Here is a 23,057-nt window from a genome sequence, read left to right as displayed (position 1 = left end):
AAATTTCATTTTATATACAGTTGCACAGAGATGACAGCTAAAAGAAATTTATTGGATTTGACATGTGGAAAAGAGAGGTCTACACAAGGCTACGGCTAGAGCACCCATCTCGTCAGAAGAAAAGTGAATACTAATAGCCACCAAGGCTACCACCACCATTATCATTTATTATGGAGAGAGAAAATCCTTGACGAAGAAGGATCTGGATGGTTGAAGGATAAAGACTTCAAAAGGCTCTTGAATTTTGGTTTTAATTTTTGAGGAAGATGGATCATCATTTCTAAGTTAACAGTATGTTTTCCAACACTGCAAATTAATTGTTTAGAGGCAGGAGTAGCATGTGATGCCAACAAAGCTCGTCAGATGTTGTGGACACAAGTGCCCCTTTATAAAACAAGAGCAGCAGCAGCAAGCAGTTGTCATCAGTTTTTTTTTTTTAAATTCCGCAGCCCATTTCATAGGACAAATTTAAAAAAAAAATCCAAAATAATGGACCGAATTGACCCTGGGTGTGGTCAACGCACCCAGGATCGGGTTGACCGCACCCGGTGTCGCACCCGCGTCGAGTCGCGTCGACGCGGGTGCGGCACCCTGCTAGCCGAATCCCTGTGACATAGGTTAGTGCATTTGGATTTTTTGTGACGTGTCCAAAGGAGGTGTATTGTACTTTGTTATTTTTGTGTATGATTATAGTAGACATGCATGGATATATTTTCTTAAATACAAATCCGAAGTATTTGATTGTTTTAAAAAAATTTATCACTATTCTAAAGAACCATTTGAGTTAGTGCATTTGGATTTTTGGGGACGGGCTCCGGTTGTGTCCAAAGGAGGTGTATCATACTATGTTATTTTTGTGGATGATTATAGTAGACATACATGGATATATTTCCTTAAACACAAATCTGAAATATTTTGATTGTTTTCAAAAATTTCATCACTATTCTAAAACTCAAAAGATTAAAAAATTATTTTGATCTACATTAGATTATTTACCAAAAACCATGTCTCTATACTCCTCAACAAAATGGCTTACCCGAAAGGAAACATAGGCATATTATTGAGACCACTTAGACCCTTATATAAAAAAATATACCTAAAAGTTATTGGGCCGAAGCCGCTCTTACGGTGATTTATTTGATTAATAGAATGTCTTCAATCACTATTGAAAATTGTTCTTCCATTGAAAAATTATTTAAAACTCCTTTCGATTATAAGAGATTGAGAATCTTTGGTTGTAAATGTTTTGTTATTTTTAACAAAAAAAAACTTTCCACCAAAGTTATTCCATGTGTTTTTTTTACTATGCTGAAAACAAAAAAGGATATAGATGTTATGATATTGAAAAAAATAAACTTTATATTTCACGAAATGTGACTTCTTGAAAAGTAAAATGGATTTGGCAAAATTGAGTCTAAGAAATCTTGTGACTACTCATTCTTATTTGATTGGATTACTATGTATGATGCTATTGTTGAGAATAATGTTGTTGATGATAATGTGAATGATGGTATTCAAAATGTGCATGAAAGTGACAATGATGACACTCATGATGCACATGAGAATGATATTACTACCAATATAGTTGAACCTCACAATGAATTACAAGTTTATTCTTGTCGAACTCAAGATCCTCTTCCATGTGTCTTAGAAAGATACTCCTAAACTCAAAACATAGATCAAACTAGTGGTAGAAGGTCTATGACGTTATCCAAAGCACTTAGTAGATTTGTATCATATGAATCGTTTGAACCCAACTATAGAGCTTGTCTAATGACCATTCACTTCTATATAAAACTATCGTCCTATAATGAGGCTAAAATCATTATGAATGGGTTAAAGCCATGAGTAACAACTTAGAAGCCTTGGAAAAAGCTAAAACTTAGGAAATTCAAAGTGTACGTATAAGAAAGAAAACCATAGGATGTAGATGGGTCTACAAAAATCAAAACTAAAAGTGATGGATCACTAAAGAGATACAAAGTTAGGCTAATAGTCATAGGGTTTAATCAAGGGTATGGGATAGACTATGAGGAAACATTTGTCCAGGTAGTAAGGATGACTATGGTTAGAACTCTCATTACTATAGCATCTATTAGAAAATGACCCATATTTCAAATAGACGTTAAAAATGCTTTTCTTAATGATAATCTAAATGAAGAAGTTTATATGGAACCTCCCCCGTATTAGGGTTGGCACATAAGAAACTTTTTCGTTTGCGAAAGGCTTTATATGGCCTAAAACAAACTCCTAAGGCTTGGTATGGTCGTTTTAGCAATGTGATGGTTCAACTAGGATTTAGATCCGTTAAGTCTTCTGATGCAGGTATAATAATTTTACTCCTCTACGTAGAAGATATGATTATCACAGAAGGTGATAAACATAGAGCTAGATGTTCTAAAAAACAACTTTGATATGACAAATCTTGGTTTTCTTCGATATTTTCTTAGAATTGAAGTTGCTTATTCACCTCGTGGGTACTTTTTGTCTTAGCCTAAGTATGAAACCGAGATAATCGAAAGGTCAGGTCTTACTGATGAAAGGAGAGTTGACATGCCTGAGGTCATAAATGTAAAGATGAAGAAAGATGATGGAGAATCTCTGAAAAACATAACTTCATATCCATATCGTCAAAGGATTGACGCTCTAACTTACCTTTTTATTACTCGTCCTGATATTGCCTATGTTATTCCTAATTTCATACTACTAGTCAATTTCAACATTCTCATACTACAGTACATATGAGTGTTGTAATAAGGATAGTTAGATATGTTAAAAATACTATTAGTCATGGTTTATTTTTATAATCATCTCCATTGGATGTTATTGCCTATCTTGACTCTAATTGGGGAGATGTAAATGATCGTCGCTCGGTCACTGGAATTTGTATTTTTGTAGGTGATTCCTTGATATCTTGCATGTGCAAAAAGCAACAAAAGGTGTCTCTGAGAAGCTGAATATCATGTCATGGCCACTACGACTTCTGAATTGGTGTGATTGCGACAGATACTAGAAGACTTGGGAGTTTTTATAAATGAACCCTCAAGATTATGTTGTGATAACAAGAGCACCTTCTTTATTGTAAGCAGTCATATATTTCATGAGCGAACAAAACATATTGAAATGGATTGTCATTATGTCCGTGAAGAATTCCTGAAAAAGACCATCTCGTTATCATACGTATCATTTGAGTATCAACTGGCGGATTTCTTTACTAAGGCATTGCCCTCTCCTATATTCCACTTTCTACTTGGCAAACTCTTGGTTATCATTCTGTGAGTTTGAGGGGGGTGTTAGAATATGACATGTGAGCATCTTGTGTGTGTCTGTGTATATATATATATATATATATATATATATATATATATATATATATATATATATATATATATATATATATAGTAGAGTGTAGGTGCTTAATGATACGTGCTTAATGGGTTTTTCTACTCTTTCAGCGTTTTTTTCGTAGTTCTGACCCCATAAATGTATTGGGCATGGTCGATTTATGAGGAATCCACACCTGGATCATGTGTTTTCAATGAAAAAAAATGATATTTGGAGCCTAAAAAATTTACAAAGATTTTGGAGTGTTGATTTTTCAAACCTTATAAAAACACACCCATGTGTCGTAATCGAACACTTCAAGAGCTGATCCATGTAAAATCAAGTACATAGATCACATCTGTACTGTCATAATTTAAAAATAAAATTGAAAAATTGAAAAAAACTTGAAAAATCCATTAAGCACGTATCATTAAAGCATATTTCCTTAAGCACCTACGCTCTACTATATATATATGTTCATATAACAACTATGTATATATATATATATATATATATATATATATATATATATATATATATATATATATTCCATGTATATATATACATATATGCATATATATATATATATATATATATATGTAGAATTTTTGTTGTAATTTGTTATACCCTCTAGGGGAATTTTGGTCTTTTGACCCTTGTAACAGGAACAACCCATTAGGGGTTAAACTGTCTTTTTCTATTTTTATTTTTATATTGGTGACCTTTTCTATATTGTCAAGGGCATTATTGTCCTTGACAATATAGCTGTTAGGGTCTCCCCAACGGCTAGAATTCTAGCTGTTGGGAGCTCTCAACAGCTATATTGGGAGCTCCTCACTCCCCTCTTTGTGTATAAATATGAGACTTCAAGTCCCCTTGTATGTTATGCATTTTGTGTGCATTCAATCTTAATAAAAAGATTATATTTTTAGCTTTTGAGTGTTAGCCCTTTGTGGCTTTGTGTATTTTTGCCGTAAGTGGCTTTTGTGATCGTGCACCTTGTAGCCCTTTAGTGGCATTGTATTTGTGCACACCTTGTTTCATTACATTTACTGGCATTATTTGTCAATTTGATCAACCTAGATTGGTCAAAATCATGGTGCTATGCTCTCATGAGACTGTTGCCTTGGGCATAACGCTTGTTTGTGATTGATCTGATATTGGTTGCCAAAAATCCCTACAATTTTGTTCGTGCACTATTTTGATTCATGACAGTGTGATGATTTGGGTTCAGTTTTGGTAAGTTTTGCTATGTCTGACTGTAGCTTTTCATAAAGTATTAGATAAATTGACCATGCATGGCAGTCTTTCACCAACTCCTGATCAAATTTGTGTGGCCATCTTGCAATAATCCTCCTTTATGATTTTCCCCCTGATAGTTGTCTAGTTTCTTTTTGTTTTCAAATTCGTGGTGTTACGAGTTTTTCTAATTTCTCTAGGCTAGTTATGACTGAGGCCTTGTGAATTACTCAAGCCACGGATTACGAGTGATTTGGCTATTTTCTTATGTTTCTGTCTCTCATATCATGGCCTGACATTGTTTGGTGTTACGGTAACTTGACTGCTGCCTTATCTTATGGAATTGCTTCAATGGCTATGGTGTTCATCAACAAGGCTGTTCTTATGCAATACGTGCACTCGATGACGCTTCTTACTCTGCAGGTATCATTCATAATAAACTGAATCTAGTAATCCATGTTAGTCTACTCAATGTACATTTGCTTTAAATTGTTTCAGCAACTGGCAGCAACTTTGCTGATTCACTTTGGTCGAGTATTTGGATTTACCAAAGCCAAAGCAATAAACTTAAGGACAGCAAAGAAGCTTCTCCCACTATCTTTGTTTTACAATGCAAACGTGGCATTTGCTCTAGCAAGTCTGAAAGGGGTAAACATTCCGATGTACAATGCTTTGAAAAGACTTACACCTCTTGCTGTATTGGTTACTGGAATTTTCACTGGAAAAGGGCTCCCGCCAATCCAGGTAATAATAGTAACTGTAGTTGCTTTATTTTGTCTGTAAATAGACAGGACTCTAGGGATGGATATTGAGCCATTATGGCCTGGCCCAACACAGCAGGCCCAACCATGGCCCTAACCACCGAAAGCCTAACTTAGCTCTTGTCAGGTTTAAGTTCGGACCAGGACATATTGGGCTGGGTCTGGGGTCAGGTCATGTCATGTCAGGCCTTTACGCACAATTAGTGAACAATATGTACTTTTGTTGGAGGTGGAACTACAAAAAAATTGTGTAATTTTGTTAATTGAAGATTGAACATGGTAAGCTTCATTCCTTTGCTTCCTCTAACCGATGTATTTGGTGAACATACAACCTTTCAACTGTGACTCTCTTTTCACCTTTGGTTTTCTGTGCTAGGTTTCTCTTTCAGTTATCTTGACTGGTGTTGGAGTCATCATTGCAGCACTAGGAGATTTTTCATTTGACTTGTTTGGGTACGGCATGGCTCTTTCTTCTGTTTTTTTTCAGGTAAGTTTGAATCATGGGTATGGTAGGTTCCTGTCTCGCACAGGCTTTCTTAAAATAAATTTTTTTATATGTTTTCAAAACAAAGTTTTTGAATCCTGTATCATGCATTACTGATGGTTGTATTAAAATTTCAGACGATGTACCTCATCCTGGTGGAAAAGTCTGGCGCAGAGGACGGACTCTCTTCAATTGAGCTAATGTTCTATAACGGATTTTTATCACTTCCTTTTCTGATATTCCTTATTATAGCTACCGGAGAATTCCCTAATTCTTTAACCATTTTGTTTGAAAAGGTCAGTGTCTATCCACTGTCATAAATCATTCCACAATCGGCCAATAGTTTCTCTTAGAATTTTCTTTTCTTTTTTCCTCAAAGAATATTCAACATTTGCTATTATCAAGCTCTTAACTGCACTAGTCTTTCTGAGAGGGTGGTGTATGTTCGCCCCCGATGATTCACTGAATCCCACGTCTGTGTTCGGGGAATCGAATGAGCGCCACGTATTCATGCACATGGGGCTCGTATTCCCGTGTATGTTGACATAACTTTGCATCGGACTCTGGTGCTGTTGCAAAGACTTAATCACCCTTACTTGCTTTTCTTGCCCTGAAATGACGGTTCGAGGAAATGACAAAAATATCCTCCATTCAAAAGTTGTGAAACGACGGGTCGAGAAAAGGACAAAAAAGTCCTCCATCCAGAAAGTTTGATGTTAACCATTTAAAGTGGAGACGTTCCCTATTCATTAAACTCATGCGCCATCTGCTCTAACAGTTGCTCCCATTATCAACCCAAACTTTGCCTTCGTCTTCAGTCGAGCTTTCCGCCTTGTTTTTTATCCTGTTGTACAACACACTGTCGCCTGCTCGTGCCTGCCTTGTGTTACAAAACATTCTAGTGTCTTCTCTTCATTGTTGTTGTCGTTAGGCATCATGGAAGAAAGCAATGATGCACAAACATTCCTTACAGTGCCATTAAGGAAGCGTGAGTAGCTTTCCATCTCATCATGCTATCGATGAAGAAGGCATATCGTCTTGTATGCCATTAAGGCATTGTTTGGTTATTGCAGGTAGATCTTGTTCTTACGAAGGTTGGAAACTTATCGATATTTGTAAGATGCTGGGACCTATTGACAAGAATGCTTGTTTGCAGATGCTAGGAAGGGCCTCTACTCCATCAGGTATCCTACATTCACTCATCATATGCATTGTATCTCAAACCGCTGTATTAGTAACAGACTCTCGTTTTGTTAGTTAATATCGATTTGTTTGCTATTATGCTGAAGTTCTTCCTTATCGATTTGTAATTTATTATGCGATATATTTATCGACCTTTTAGATAGTATGGTTTTGTATCGTCGAGTTGTAAGTTATTATGCTGAACTGCCGTATCGATTTTCAATATCTTACAAATCGCTATACATATCGTTTTGTAAGATTATATGTTTTGTAATATGTATGTGTAAGATATTTGTACACAGAGTTTGAAAACGTGTGGATGCAGAAACACATCGTTACACGCATGGCGAGACGATTTTCACATGCATATTGCTCGTCTCTCAGCGACTTCTATTGAACTCGCTTTAGAGCCTCGTGGATATTATGAGAGCGTTATCGTCAACACACATGTACGACATGTGTATTTTATTGGCATGGTAAGCGACAAGTCGATGCTTAGTATAAGCAAACATGAAACCACACTTGCTTTGATACTTTCATTCATTAAATCGTTGCTTTGACTTGCTTAACCCTAGTGGTATCCGTTGTTATATGCATCCTGATTAAATCGTAGTTAACCTATGCCGCTTGGTAACGCAAATTGATATATTGCTTATAAAACATTCCACTGTCTTCTCTTCATTGTTGTTGTCGTTAGGCATCATGGAAGAAAGCAATGATGCACAAACATTTCTTCCAGTGCCATTAAGGAAGCGTGAGTAGCTTTCCATCTCATCATGCTATCGATGAAGAAGGCATATCGTGTTGTGTGCCATTAAGGCATTGTTTGGTTATTGCAGGTAGATCTTGTTCTTACGAAGGTTGGAAACTTATCGATATTTGTAAGACACTGGGACCTATTGACAAGAATGCTTGTTTGCAGATGCTAGGAAGGGCCTCTACCCCATCAGGTATCCTACATTCACTCATCATATGCATTGTATCTCAAACCGTTGTATTAGTAACAGACTCCTGTTTTGTTAGTTAATATCGATTTGTTTGCTATTTTGCTGCAAACACAAATTGATATATTGCTTAAAACATTGTTGAGCTTAACATCAGGTTGTAATAAAGACGATGTAGCTCAATCAATCGAAAGATCTAGAGAGTTGAATATCTATACTTATGACGCAACTGAAGATTTGAACATTTGCACTAACGATGCACATGAAAAGAAGGGTGCAGGCATTAGACCCACTCTTGACTTGAATGTTCCAGTGGAATTAATGCAATTCAATGATGAGGTAGACTACCATGAGAGTGCACATAATAAAAGTGTAGGCACCGGGAATGTACACGTAAGTACACTTGACTTGAATGTTCCAGTGGAATTAATGCAATTCAATAATGAGGTAGACTACCATGACAGTGCACATAATAAAAGTGTAGGCACCGGGAATGTACACGTAAGTACACTTGACTTGAATGTTCCAGTGGAATTAATGTAATTCAATGATGAGGTAGACTACCATGACAGTGCACATAATAAAAGTGTAGGCACCGAGAATGTACACGTAAGTACACTTGACTTGAATGATCCAGGAGAAGAAATGCAATTCAATAATGAGGTAGATTTTGATGTCAGTACACTTAATAAAACCGTAGGAACTGAGAATGCACATGGAATTACACTTGACTATGTTCCTGTAGAAGGAATGCAGTTTAATAACGAGGAAGATGCATATAAATTTTACAATGATTATGCCTTAAAAGTTGGCTTCAGTGTGAGAAGGTTTTCTTGGTCCAAAAATGCACAGGGTGTCTTGGTTAGAAAGACATATGTATGTTCCAAGCAAGGTTGGAAGAAATCAATGGGAAATCCAACAAGGAGCATGCCAGAATCAAGATGTGGATGTCAGGCGAGATTGGTTTTGAGAAGACATCCGAATGGAAAATTTGTCGTGCGTACTTTAATCAGTGATCATAATCATGATTTATCTGCATCATTTATGACTTCTATGCTAAAGTCACATCGTAAAGTAACTGTAGCGCATGCTGCAATGGCTGAAATAGCTGATAGCGCCGGCATTGCACCAAGGAAGACATACAATTTGTTTACCCGCATAGATGGTGGTTGCGAAAATGTGCCATTCACACCTTTGGATCTAAGAAACCACTTGAGAAGGAAGAGGACAGATAACATGAAGAACGGAGAAATATGTTGTTTGGTTCGTTACTTACAGAATAAATCAAGCAATGAACATGGTTTCTTTAGTGCAATGCAAGTGGACGAAGATGGATATGCTGTGAATATATTTTGGGCAGATTCAAAGTCTAGAGTAGATTATGAATGCTTCAATGATGTGCTTGTGTTTGATACTACAGTAAAGATTAATACTGAACAGTGGCTATTTGCGCAGTTTGTGGGGGTGAACCATCATGCACAGACTTGTATATTAGGTGGTGCTTTTGTGTATGACCAGACCAAGGAAAGCTTTGAGTGGTTGTTTAGAGTATTTACACAGGCAATGAACGGGAAACATCTTGAAACTGTACTTACAGATGGTGATCACGCAATTGTGGCTGCAGTGCTTCATGTGTGGCCAGATGCACATCATCGCCTATATTTGTGGCATATCTTTCAAAATGCAGCAAAGAACATAGGACACATATTTAATCAGAATACAGGGTTTGACAAAAAGTTTACAAGGTGTGTACTTCATAGCGTAGACGAGGTCACCTTTAAGTCAGATTGGGACAAAATTATTAAGACATACGACCTTACTGACTATCTGTGGTTACAAAATTTATATGCAGAAAAAGAGAAGTGGGCATTGGCATATGGAAGACAATACTTTTGTGCAGGTATGATAAGCACACAAAGAGCCGAATCTATGCATGCCACCCTGAAGAAAACCCTGTATTCATGTTTAACAATATTTCGTTTCATGGAACAATATGAATTATTTATAGACAGTCTAAGACAGAATGAGCTTGAACAAGACGTGAAATGCTTCAATACGCGACCTCTAACTTTTGACATGAACATATTGATGCGACCTGCAGCTCTGTATACACTAACTGTATTTGAATGGATGAAGAAAGAGGTGTTGCATGTCATGAATTGCAAAATAGAAGGACTCGTGCAAACCGAGAATGTGCACAAATACCATATTTTTTGTTAGGGCGAAAAGCATCAGGAAAGGCAAGAAGCACATGTCACGTACAATGTTGACAACGGAAGGGTAGAATGTTTGTGCAAAATGTATGAATTCAAAGGTATTCTATGCTGTCATGCATTAAAGGCACTCAATCAAGAGAAGATAGAAGAAATACCTGAGTCTTACGTAATGCAAAGATAGACGAGACACGCGAAGATTGAAATGCTCGTTATGGACAATGCGAGTAAATCTGATGTTGACGAGAAGTGCCACATAGCCTCCTGTTACCAACAACTGTGTAGGTCATTCATGCATGTTGCTGATTTGGCATCGAGAAGTGAAGAAGGCTATGTATGTGTGAGAAAAGCTGCAACAGAGTTATTTGAAAACGTGGAGTTAATTCACATTAAGTCTGTTGTAGCGAATGAATACCAGCCGAAGATAACGGGATCGAACAGCGTAGGTCAAAATCATGTTTCGCTTAACACTCCCGAGAAGTTGCCCCGAAGCGTAAACATTATCTTCAACAAGTCAGTAGTGAACGTTGTTGATTATGATGGACATATTCATGAAGCGAAGGGTATCAAAAGAAAACCTGCCTCTGATCGCAGTCGTCGGAGGGCAAAGGGTGCAATAGAATTGGTTGGCAAGAAAAGAACTAAGAAACAACCAACCTGTAATAGAAAACAACAAAGCCCTTCGAATGAACAGGTATGTAAGACATTATATTGCTTCCCATTACGTGAAGTTTGTCAATATCTAACTCGTGTAATGTCCAACATGCAGCAATACCCTACAGAAGTACCAGCAAACGTTGAAACCTCCATTCCTCCTGACCAGATTTTCGGCAACGATCGCTTGAGTTTTACAAGTTTTTTGGTATGTAATCAATGTTGTGAGGAGGTATGCTTTTGTTGTGAAACTTAATACAGTGTCTTATATTTTCTCTTTCATGACAGACTCTGATGCATTCGACAGATAGGTATGGGACGCAGGAATCCCGTGTGGGCTATTAATGTAGTTGTCATGCGTCTTTCCATGACCCGAAGTCAACAATGTCGGATTTGTTAAGAGTTTATAGCGATTTGTCATTGACGACTTGCGGTCCGTTGTTGGGTTTGCTTAAATCGAGAGATAGCAATTTGTGGCTTCCGCTGGAAGTCGATTCCTGACATCACTGAACGAAGATTTGTGGTTATCGTTGAATAGCGATTTGTGGCATCGCAGCATAGTAATTTGAGGGTATTGTTCGAATGTCAAGCTAAGCGGGCTGAGAAAGATTGTTCAAGTAAGTTTTTTTGTGGCATTGATAAAGGTTGCGATTCATTTTATGATCTGAGTAAGTTATCACCCCGCAGGTGATAGCCTACTTAGATCATAAAATGAAGCGCAACCTTGCTCAATGCCCCAAAAAAGCTTACTTGAACAACTTTTCTCATCCCGCTTAGATCGACAGTCGAACAATACCCTCAAATCACTATGCTGCGATGTCACAAATCGCTATTCAACGATAACCATAAATCGCCATACAATGATGTCATCAATCGACTTCCTGCAGAAGCAAAAAATTGTATTCATATATTATAAATCGCAACCTTGCTCATTATTGTTATCTTGTGAAAAGTTATATCCATATATTATAAATAAAAGGCTACTCAATGTGTCTTTTCTCTTCTTCACTTCATTTCTTAAGAGGTAAGTAAACCTCTTCATCTGGTACAGGGGGAACTTTGTTCGCTTTAACAGTGGAAGTGCAAGTGTGAGTGGTACTCCATAATTTCTCACAATCGCTATGTAGTTCAACCCATGGGATCTTTCCGATCCGTGGGGTTTTTATCAACAAACGTTCATTATCGCGTTATACTAGTATCGTTTAACACCGCAAATCGGTGTTGACTAACACCCTTTATAAAGGCCGAGTATTGCTGCACAAATCGCTTTCCCGCGATAACCACAACTCGCTATGCAGCGAATATGAAGTCGAATTACGCAGTTCTAACGTATAACCATAAATGTTTGATTTGTCGTAAAGTATTCATTGATCATGTTGGTTGAGCAGTACATCTTTTAGGTAATAAATAGTCGCACAAGTACTGGAAGCTGTGTTTGTCTTCTACTTCGTGAACCAACAACAATCAAACCGACGGTTCCTTCATAAACCTGGCGATCCGCCCTCGAACATAGAAAATTATGGTCGGTGACGCAGACGAAGACAGCTACACGACCAACAATGGCGAATCATGGGTTTGTTGTCTACACATCGTCTACATGTTCAGCAAAATCCGTCTCTTTCATGCCGTTTATTGCGATTTGTTTTTGTGTACTATATAATGTAATTTCAATATTGTTCGCTGTAATGTCCACATTCATTTCAGTCGAACATCCACCGACGAAGTTGGTAGAAAACTTAGTCAATCACTCTTGGAGGACATCAACCGAATGCGCAGTGAATTCGCACAATACAACATGATTAGTAATTTTGTTAGTATGAAACTAGTAGCAGTTTTCTATATACGTAATCCATGTGTACGTGCGTTAACAACAACATATTTGCTGCAAACAGACTATATCCGATTTCTTCAGTTATATTAAAAGCAACGCACCAAGCCAGACTGTAAGCGTCGTCAGCCCGTATTTCATGGTATATCGGTTGTATGTTATGTTGCTTTTCATTATTGATTTAGTCCAATTGATTCGTATGTTAACGTTGGTGTTAGCAATATTTCGATTTGCAGACTATCTTACGTCGTTTGCCATACTCCAGTGAATTTCAAGACGACATACCTTATTGGGTTAACGATAATCACTGCAGAGACCTTTTGGCAAGTGAAAAGATAAGCAAACAAACCTAGGGTGCAATATTACAGCATAATAGTGCTAACAACATTTTTTCGATCTATTTGCAGATATTGATTCCTACACTCTGGCAATCTGAAAAGCATTGGGTCTTATACGTGATGGATTTACACGAAAAACAACTATGGTGTTACAATTCGTTGGAAGTTGACAGTGGTTTATGGCTAGACATTTCCCATCTCGTAAGTTTCAATATCTATGTGAGGAACAAGTGGTGTACTGGGGTCATGAATTTACTGTCGGTCGGATTATTCTCAGATCGGTTTCCTCAAAGCCATTTTGGGAGTCAATGTTAGCGAGTGGATCTATCGCACGGCATACCATGCTCCTTTACAAGATAATGGTGTTGATTGCGGCGTATTTGTAATGAAGTACATTAAAGCGATATACAATGGTGCAGAACCCTGTTTCGACGGTGTATGCCATTCTTCGCCTCTGTTATTGGGGATTAAATGCATGTCTATTGCTTCTACTTTACAATCTGTTTTTGCAAGTTGATATACCCGGATTCCGCGAAGAACTCTGCAAAAAATTGACGTCCTTTCTAATTGCGGAGAAGAAACAAACGGCGGCCTCGCGAGGATCTAAAAGACTTGTAATTGATAAAAGATGTGCCCTCAACCTGCGTGATTGACAGTCGCAGAGTGAGACTGCGATGTATGCAATGAACAAAGACTTCTAATGTTCGAAATGATAATATTCAACATCGCTATTAAATGTTGTATGCTTAAACATCGCTTTATTGCTGACATATGAAAAAGTGGTGAATAAGAGCCATTAATGTCGCTTTCATATTTTACGAATAGTACAAAGCGATACGCTTGGTGGTCTAACGTCAACTACACTGCTACCACCATGAAAACTTGTGTACGTCATTTGAAAATTTCTTGAATTTTAAATGACGTTTCCTTCAATTATGATCTTGCAGACATATGAAAAAAGTATAAACGGATACGACAACTGCGTCGAAGCCGCCTATATAATCGATTCAAGAACAAGTCGTTTATGCAGAAATTGTTGATTTGTCGGTTCCTTATTCGCGAAGCAAAGTGGAACTGTGTGTTGTGTCATTCAAATATTAATGAAACGTCCTATCACCCTCCGTCAGTTTTCAAGTATATACGTCAGTTTCATTAAACCAAAAGCAAATCTTCAGTAAAAATGCACTCCGCATTAATGAAATTGAACAATGTCATGCCAGAGGGCTATTCTCAATAGTAATCAATGTGATTGGACCGAATCGCTCGATATCCACAAGTATGTCCACACGCGTCCCAAGAAATCACCTTAGGTGTACATTATCGTAGGTTCAACAATAAAGCAATTTCTGAGAACAAACCTTTCTCATTGATAAGATCAACGAATGCGATTTTTAGAAATATCTTTCGCACTACAGTTTTTTTCATTACTGAAGAACAACTTTTACCAGCAATGGGTATGCGTATACAACAATGTCATGCCAGAGGGCTATTTTTCATAGTAATCAATGTGATTGAACCAAATTTTTTGATCTCAAATTAATCTACAAGTACGTCCACACACGTCCCAAGAAATCGCCTTAGGTGTACATTATCGTAGGTTCAGCAATACAGCAATTTCTAAGAACAAACCTTTCTCATTGATAAGATCAACGAATGCGATTTTTAGAAATATCTTTCGCACTACAGTTTTTTTCATTACTGAAGAACAACTTTTACCAGCAAGGGGTATGCGTATACAACAATGTCATGCCAGAGGGCTATTCTCAATAGTAATCAATGCGATTGGACCGAATTTTTCGATCTCAAATTAATCTACAAGTACGTCCACATGCATCCCAAGAAATCGCCTTAGGTGTACATTATCGTAGGTTCAGCAATACAGCGATTTCTGAGAACAAACCTTTCTCATTGATAAGATCAACAAATGCGATTTTTAGAAATATCTTTCACACTACAGTTTTTTTCATTACTGAGGAACATCTTTTACCAGCATTGGTTATGCGTATACAACACAAAACTATTTCTGAATACGATTTACTTTTCGTAGAATACCCGTCACCGGAACGAGATGAACACCCGTCACCGGAATGGCAGCTCCGCTGAGACCTCCTCGCTAGGGAGAGGAAGAGGACGAGGACGTGGTGGAGCTCCTGCTGGCCATCCTCAGCGCGACTGCACCGGTTGAGTTGCTGTGGAGGAGGAGGGCGAGAACGGTGATGGCAGAGCTCGTTAGGTTGTATAGACAGAGCAATCGATAGGTTTCACTTTACATATTTTGTCTGCCGTTCTTTTTAAACTCAATCAATTGTTCGCATATTTTGTAGCGTATTTTCGACATATGATCCTGCAACAAAACATGTAATGTGAAACCAATATATAACAGGAATAAACAATAACATCGGATACGAAACTCATACAGCGTGGAAAGAAGGTTCTTCTCTATTGTATATTGCTTCAATATGCATCATTACGAATATGCCACAATCGACCCCATTACTTTGTAAAAGAGCATCGTCAGCACAGAGCAACATCCACTCGGCAATGTCGACACCCATAAGCCCGTTAAGGAATCCCGCCTGTGATAAAGGGATAATATATTACAGTCCGGTCCACCTCGAATAGCTACAATTCACCTATGGGCACAAGCTTACCAAATGCATAGCGTCGCGTTCTACGCCACTGTGGCAGTCCAATGAGTTGTAGCACCATAGTTGTTTTTCCAGAAAATTCATCTCGTATAGGACCCAATGGTCGGGATTTTGCCAGAGTATAGGAAGTAAAATTTGCAAATCGATAAAATAATTTTTTCATTCCAGAGACATATCGTGATGGGGATGTTACGACTAAACCTTGGAGAAGAGATTTGTTCACTTACCTTTCCAAATTTCAAAATGTCTAGGCACTCATCATCGTTGTTCCAACAAGGTAGTGTATCTGTAAATCCAATGTTGTATGGCTTTCGCCAGACGTACATCTGTTGCACGAAATAGTAAGATTTAACCACCAAGAAACATGAGTACGTCATAAAAGCAAACAAAACAACAGCGGACCAGACATAGCATGAAATAAGGGTTGATGATGCATACTGTATTGCTCTTTGGGTTGCTCTGGATGTAATTGACAAAATCACACATTGTCTGGTTGCACAAATTTATGAACTTCAAAACATACAAACCGGAACGACCTAGAAATTGATAGTGGTTAAATACTTACAAAATTACTGATAGTGTTCCCAACTGCAAATTCATCTTGCATCTGCTTGATGTCATCTACGAACTCGTCAGGGCGTTGCCGCCCACCCTTGCCTGTGGATGTTGAACTAAGTGCACCATGAGCGTGGTATTCAGGATTCGACATTGAAATTATTGTCTACAATAAACAACAATAGTCCAAATACGACATGAAAAGGCAAATGTTGACTAAACTGCTCAGGCGTTTCAAAAAATATATGTCTTAAGCGCTAATGCTGGTACTGTGGATGTGGTTGTCTTCTTCTTTGGTGCCGTTTTGCTCCCATCGTCCTCTCCGTTGGTGCCGTGCCTGGTCGTTTCGCTCCCATCGTCCTCTCCGTTCGCTCTGTGCTTGGTCGTTTTTCTCCCATCGTCCACTCCTTTGGAGTCGTACCTGATCGTTTTGCTCCCATCGTCCTTTCTGTTGCCGTCGTGCCTGGTCGTTTTGCTCCCATCGTCCTCTCTGTTGGCCCCATGCCCGGTCATATTGCTCTCGTAGTCCTCTTCTTGGACGCCATGGCTGATGGTACTGCTCCGATTGTCCCCTTCTTCGGCGCCATGCCTGAACGGAGATATCGATGGCACCTTTGCAACGCAGATACAGAAACACCGTCTTCAGTCAAATACAAAGGTAAAGTCCTTTAACGTGCCGCCCTTTTTCGAAAACAGCCCGCTAATTAAATGATTGTGTTTTAAATAAATAAAAATACGTCTTTTCGCATGCCGCCCTTTTTCGATAACCGCCGCCAAATTAAATGATTGCGTTCGAAGTATTTAAAAATATGTCTTCCCACAAGCCGCCCTTTGCGTTTTAAATAATTAAAAATACGTTGTCTCACATGCCGGACTTTTTCGGAAACACCCCACAAATTAAATTATTCACTTTTAAATAATTAAAAACCTGTCGTTTGTCGGTCACATTATAACAATCTTTCAGGTATGAATAATCTTTCACGATTATTCTATTGATTATCGTATATGGATACATCGATATATTCATGCAACATACTTTCCTCAGCGGTTTTTTAACAACAAACCCTTTTCTTATCGCTATTGACTATTATCATTTACGTCGTCAGAACTCGTTAAATTATTGTTCACGCCTTACATCGCCAATCTTTTTTGCGATATTCTTTCGAGGCGGAGACAAATACAGCGATTGCTAAACAGAAATGCTATATCTTAGCGATGCCAGAGAGGTTAGGCAATGCCACGATTTCTGAACAAACATCTATTTTCGATTAAAGTTTATTTATTACCGAGATTCATAGATGAAAAGATGTAATAATAAAGAATTAAACAATAAAAGAATGTCACGTTACTACAACTCATTATACAATTACAACAAAAACCTAGCGTGATAAAAATGAAAATCTAGGATTTATTCCGAGGCACTTGACGAATCAGATGAAATATCATAAATTTATCTCTCACTTTTTATTTGTTGACTGTCTATTCTGCGTGGCATCTTCGTTGCGAGACCTTTATTAAGAAAACTAGTCATCATCTCTACCACTGAGTTCAATTGAATCCCCATAGTGCTTACTTTTGCCCTTAATTTTTTATTCTCCCTCTCCATAACTTCGAACCTTGCGGCAGAGACAATGTTCTCTTTTAGAGCAAGTGTTCGCTCTTCCTCGCGCTTTGTTACTGAGGGACTAGTCGTAGTAACCAGAGAGAGACGACGTTTTGGTTGTAGAGGTTGGGCTGCAACATGAGAAGGAGCAGTTGGGAGGCATGGGTTCACAATTTTTTCAATCTTCCGATTTCGCCGCATTGGTTCCCAATACCTTTCGAAATAGAAGGGATCAAATTGTCGTCCTTCATGATCATACGATACGGCAGGGAAACCACCTGAGTTCCAATTTAATAATTCGTCTCTGTAGTGATCGCGCCAATTCACGTTCCTGCCCCCACCACTATTCATCTTCCTTCTCACTTCCAAAGGCTTATTTGGGATAGACTGCCCCAAGCCAGATTGTAGGAGAACTCGACTACCTTGCTGCAACTCGGCTTCAAAATTGCAGAATAGCCACAAATCGCGGTCAGACAATCTAGCAGCCTCCGCAACAATGTCTTCATCATCGTCCTCCCCATCTCCATAAGGTCTCCACAAAACCTGTACATTGGTAATTCTTTTTAATAACGAATGACAAATATATTATAATTTATTTACGCATGATATGGCAACAACGAGATGTACTACGGCGGAAGACAATACTGCAGCGATGGATACTTAAGAATGCTGAACATTACAATGATTTATAATACTCAATGGTAAATGCTGACGTGATTGTAAACAATTTTAGAACGTTTACCTCGTTTAGTTGTAGCCCATCTAAAATGGACTTAGCATTATAAACTGCAACGTTTATTCTAGCCCAGCGACCAATCTTTGGAAAACCACAAATCGAAGGGCCACAACGTGGACGCAATGGGATAATATGTTCCAATGCCCAAGCCTAACAAAAACAATATTATTAGTAACACCACAACCTGCAATGAGATTTGTCTACAATTACTAAGTATGTAATCAACAAATACCTGAACAAATGACCAAAATCCACCAACAGTTTTCGTACCATTACTCGCACGGTGGAGTTGACTGTACAAGTGTGCGAGCATAGCGGTACCCCATGCATAGTCGTCGACTCGTCTAGGTCTGCCAGGTACTACAGCCACATGGAACTTATTCTCGAACCAGAACAATCAGAAAATAATGTAAGACCAAAAAAATATAGAAGGAAGCCGCGCAACTCTTGGTCAACTATTTCAGATGCACAAGTAGCGGAGTGGCCTTCTCATTTATTACGAAAAAATGAGACTTTCATTGATGTGGAATTCATTCCACCAGAAATACATTTACTCCATTCGTCCTTCGACATTCCTAATAGGGCCGTGCATTTCTCTCTTGCGTTATAGTTTGAATGCCGTAACAGGACAACACTGCCATCGCACTTAAGGCCAGTGATCATCGTCACATCTTCTAGAGTCATGGTGATCTCAAAAGAATCAAACTGGAATGTGTTCGTCTTATCATTCCATTTATTTACCAGGTGGGTCATGGTATTCCAGCAAGTTTCAAAATATTGTTGGTCCAAAAGGCCACCGAAGTGCATATTTCGTAATCGGTCCTTCTGATATGAACTTAGCTAACCATACCACGACAGAACTACAGACCATTGACACCGACCTTCGAGCTTTTCACCTGCTGCTCTACTTCTCTTGTGAACTCCCTATAACACAAAATAACATATTATTCCTACCAATTGTAAATTAGTTCTATTTGTACTTATGAATACTATTCTACTAACCGCTATAAATAATATTGGTTGCAGACAGACTATCACAGTAATCGCTATACATATTAATACCTAACACAGTAATCGCTATACCAAAATCGCTAAACATGTTATTAAATCTTCATAGACAGAACGGATATATTTACCTTGGTCGCTATTTTCTCCTGTTCTCCATCCAACCTGAGACTTTCTGGTGGGTCCACTGCCTCCAATTGCCTTTCAATCTCCATCTTTACCGGCTCCACCATCGCATGCCTTTCTCTCGCCTTCCTTTTCTCGCCCTCCTTCTCCATCCTTTCCATCCTTTTTCTATCCTTCCTTTTATCATCCTCCTTCTCCTTCCTTTCTCTCTGCCTTTTCTCCTCCTCCTTCTTATGCTTCCTTTCTCTCTCCCTATTTTCTTCCTCCTTCTTCTCCTTCCTTTCTCTCTCCCTTTTCTCCTCCTCCTTCCTCTGCTTCCTTTCTCTCTCCCTATTATCCTCCTTCTTCTTCTGCTTCCTTTCTCTCTCCCTATTCTCCTCCTCCTTCTTCTCCTTCCTTTCTCTCTCCCTTTTCTCCTCCTCCTTCCTTTGCTTCTTTTCTCTCTCCCTATTATCCTCCTCCTTCTTCGGCTTCCTTTCTCTCTCCCTTTTCTCCTCCTCCTGCTTCATTTCCCTCTCCCTTTTCTCCTCCTGCATCCTTTCTCTCTCCTTTTTTGCCTCCTCCTTCCTTTCTCTCTGCTTTTTCTCCTCATCCTTCTGCTTCCTTTCTCTCTCCCTTTTCACCTCTTCCTTCTGCTTCTTCCTTTCCCTTTCTTGCACTTCCTCCTTCTGCTTCTTCCTTTCCCTTTCCTTTTCTTCCTCCTCCTTCTCCTTCCGCCGCCTTTCTTTCTCTTTCAGTTCTTGTTTCCTTCTTTCCTGCAATTCTTCCTTCTGTTTCTTCCTTTCTCTTTCCTTTTCTTCCTCCTTCTCCTTCTGTTGCCTTTCCTTCTTTTCTTCATTCTCCTTCTCCTGCCTTTGCATTTCCTTAGCTTCCTCAAACTCCTTCTCCCTCATTTGCCTTCCTTTTTTTCCTCATACTGAGGAATATTTTGTTCCTTCTCTTCCTCCTCCTTATTCATTTGCCTTCGCCTCTCCTCCGCCTCCTTCAGTAGCCTTGCCTTGTTTCGCATTGCACTACGCTCCAAGTCTCTCCTCTTACATTGTGCCACAGTTTCATCCACTAAATAGCTAACATAACTTTGAAACTCCTCCACATTCTTCTTCCTCTTTTCCATCACCTGTGCGTTAATCCTCCGCCTTCTATTTATATTCTCATCAATATTTCTTGCCTTTGCCTTCAATTCGTCATCCTTGTTCTACATCTTTCGTAATTCAGAGTTCTTCCTTTGGTCCGCAGCCTCGATATCTGATGGATAATCCTCCGCATAATACGATTCCAAGACTTTTTTCCTGTCTTCATCGTTCTCAATCTTAAGTATATTTTGGTATCTTTCAAAAACCTTAGATAGATGGGACTGGCAGATCACTTCTCTAATAGACAACCCATAGAACGACAGGGTATCTCTAATCTGATGAGGCGCAGACATTGCTAACCTGCACAACACATTACACGATCATCATGATTAGAAATCGTCGAAATATTTGGGTTCATAAGAAACAAATCGTTGTATAAGAAGCAATCTTCATATTGAAGAAAGAAACCTTACACGAAACTCACCGAAACGATGGGAATTTGGATATTCCAACTGTAGAGTAAGCAGTGGTAACAAGTAATACGCAACAGAAGGTGGTTATTATGCTGCGACTGCGCGTAAGACGGAAATCGATGCTCTGGAACAAAGGGAAATGATGCTTCGATGACTCCATATGAAAGCAAAGAATCTCCGGTAGAGTGCTTAGAGAGAGAATGGATTGTTTTGAACTATTTGAATCCTATAACATAACGCTTGCTACATACGCAAACTCTGCGAAACATTTTGGCGCGATAACGATGGATGGCATTTTTGTCCTTTTCACGAACCGACGATTCAGTTTTCTAGAAGGAGGGCATTTATGTCCGTTCGAGGAAGAGGAAGCGAATGGCGGTAAAGGGTACTTAAGTCTTTGCTGCGACACCAAATTACGATGCAGTATGATGCAGACAGACATCGGGATACATGCCGGTCTGGATCTTATACGTGGCGCTATTTGGAACCCCCGAACATGAGATCTCAGTACCGTCCCTGTTCGGGGGGGGACATATAACCTGCTTTGAGTCTTTCCTGATTTAAATTAGTAACACAAGTGATTACTACAGGAGAGATAAGAGGGAGAGTGCTTGTGCATTTTTATTCTTTAAACTATTCTAGATCTGATGCGCACCTTTAGCATAAGAATTTGTCACTATCACTGAAATACCATTTTGAAAGGAGAGCATGGTGCTGCTGCAATAGGATAGAGTCCCCATATTACTCCTTTGCCTTAGAAATGCTTCGTCTAGATAAAAATTAAGTTGAACGCAACTCTTGAATGATTGGATTTTAGTAGATTATGGTATTTCCAGAATTTTCTAAGTGACAGTTTATTAGATTGGTGGCTGATAAATAATAGATCATCTTCTTATGGGTTGCTGCCTTCCTTTGACAGGCTAATTCTTTTTCATTTTCAATAATTCTCATCCTTTCATTGTTGATGGGCGTTATCCTTAACTTCACCATGTTCTTGTGTACGATAGTCAACTCTGCTCTCACCACGACCATTGTCGGAGTTCTCAAGGGGGTGGGACATCATTTGTCTTTGCACATTGCTCTGATTTAAGATTCTCCGCGTTCTGATACTGACTGTACCTCTTCAGACGCTTGGGTTTGTGCTGCTGGGTGGTGTCAGTGTGCATGCACTGAACGTGACCGGTTTGGTCATCAACACGGCTGATGGCACTCTTATGCCAAGTACCAACAGAAGAAGAACAGACCCAGAAAGGGCAGTTCAGACGTTGAGTCCAACCATAGGTAATTTGAATCTTGATTTGAAAAGGCAAACAGCCTTGTGTTTTTGTTTGAATAGCCAGCTCATCCGTCAAAATTCAACCTTCAGTAACTGTTGTTTACAATGGATTTGGAAAAGGTAAAAGCCAATAAAGGAAAAAAAATTAACCACCTTGTGTTAAGGGCACGACGTGGGAGCAGTGTATCCTTGTAAACAATATCGGATAATAGTTTTTGCTGTACAGAAAGGGCAGTTCAGACGTTGTGTGGGTGCTGGATCAAACTCCACTGGCGCACCCACGAGTGTGTCCTTAGCTTTCAGTGGTGGGCCACATTAGGCACGATGGTCATGGGGCCCCACCCAGGTTTTTTTTCTTGCTTCGGCGAGGGTTCTTCATCTCCAAGAAAAAAAATACAGTTAAAGCCAAACAAAAAATTTTTCCAAGAAAAAGTGACCGGTTATTTGAGCAATTTCTTGAAAAGATAGGCGCTTATCTTTTACAAGTTTTAAGATATAGTTGTTTAAACATAATTATGCCTTGAGTTAGGTGCATGTGTAAATTCACAAGGACACGACATGGGAGCAGTGGTGAAAAGATCAGGTGCAATATGAT

At 38.9% G+C, this 23,057-nt stretch overlaps 1 pseudogene; it reads left to right on the top strand.

Moving 5' to 3' along the window:
* Nucleotides 1-4,830: 4,830 nt before the first annotated feature.
* The window catches only part of LOC149835032 (UDP-galactose/UDP-glucose transporter 7-like), a 31,443-nt pseudogene continuing 13,216 nt past the window's right edge, over nucleotides 4,831-23,057 (top strand).

The sequence above is a fragment of the Nuphar pumila genome, chromosome 6, assembly GCF_984573655.1.
Source record: "Nuphar pumila chromosome 6, dmNupPumi1.hap1.1, whole genome shotgun sequence".
NCBI classification, from domain to species: Eukaryota; Viridiplantae; Streptophyta; class Magnoliopsida; order Nymphaeales; family Nymphaeaceae; genus Nuphar; species Nuphar pumila.
Note: the sequence above shows the minus strand (reverse complement) of the source record. Positions and strands in the feature narration are given on the sequence as shown.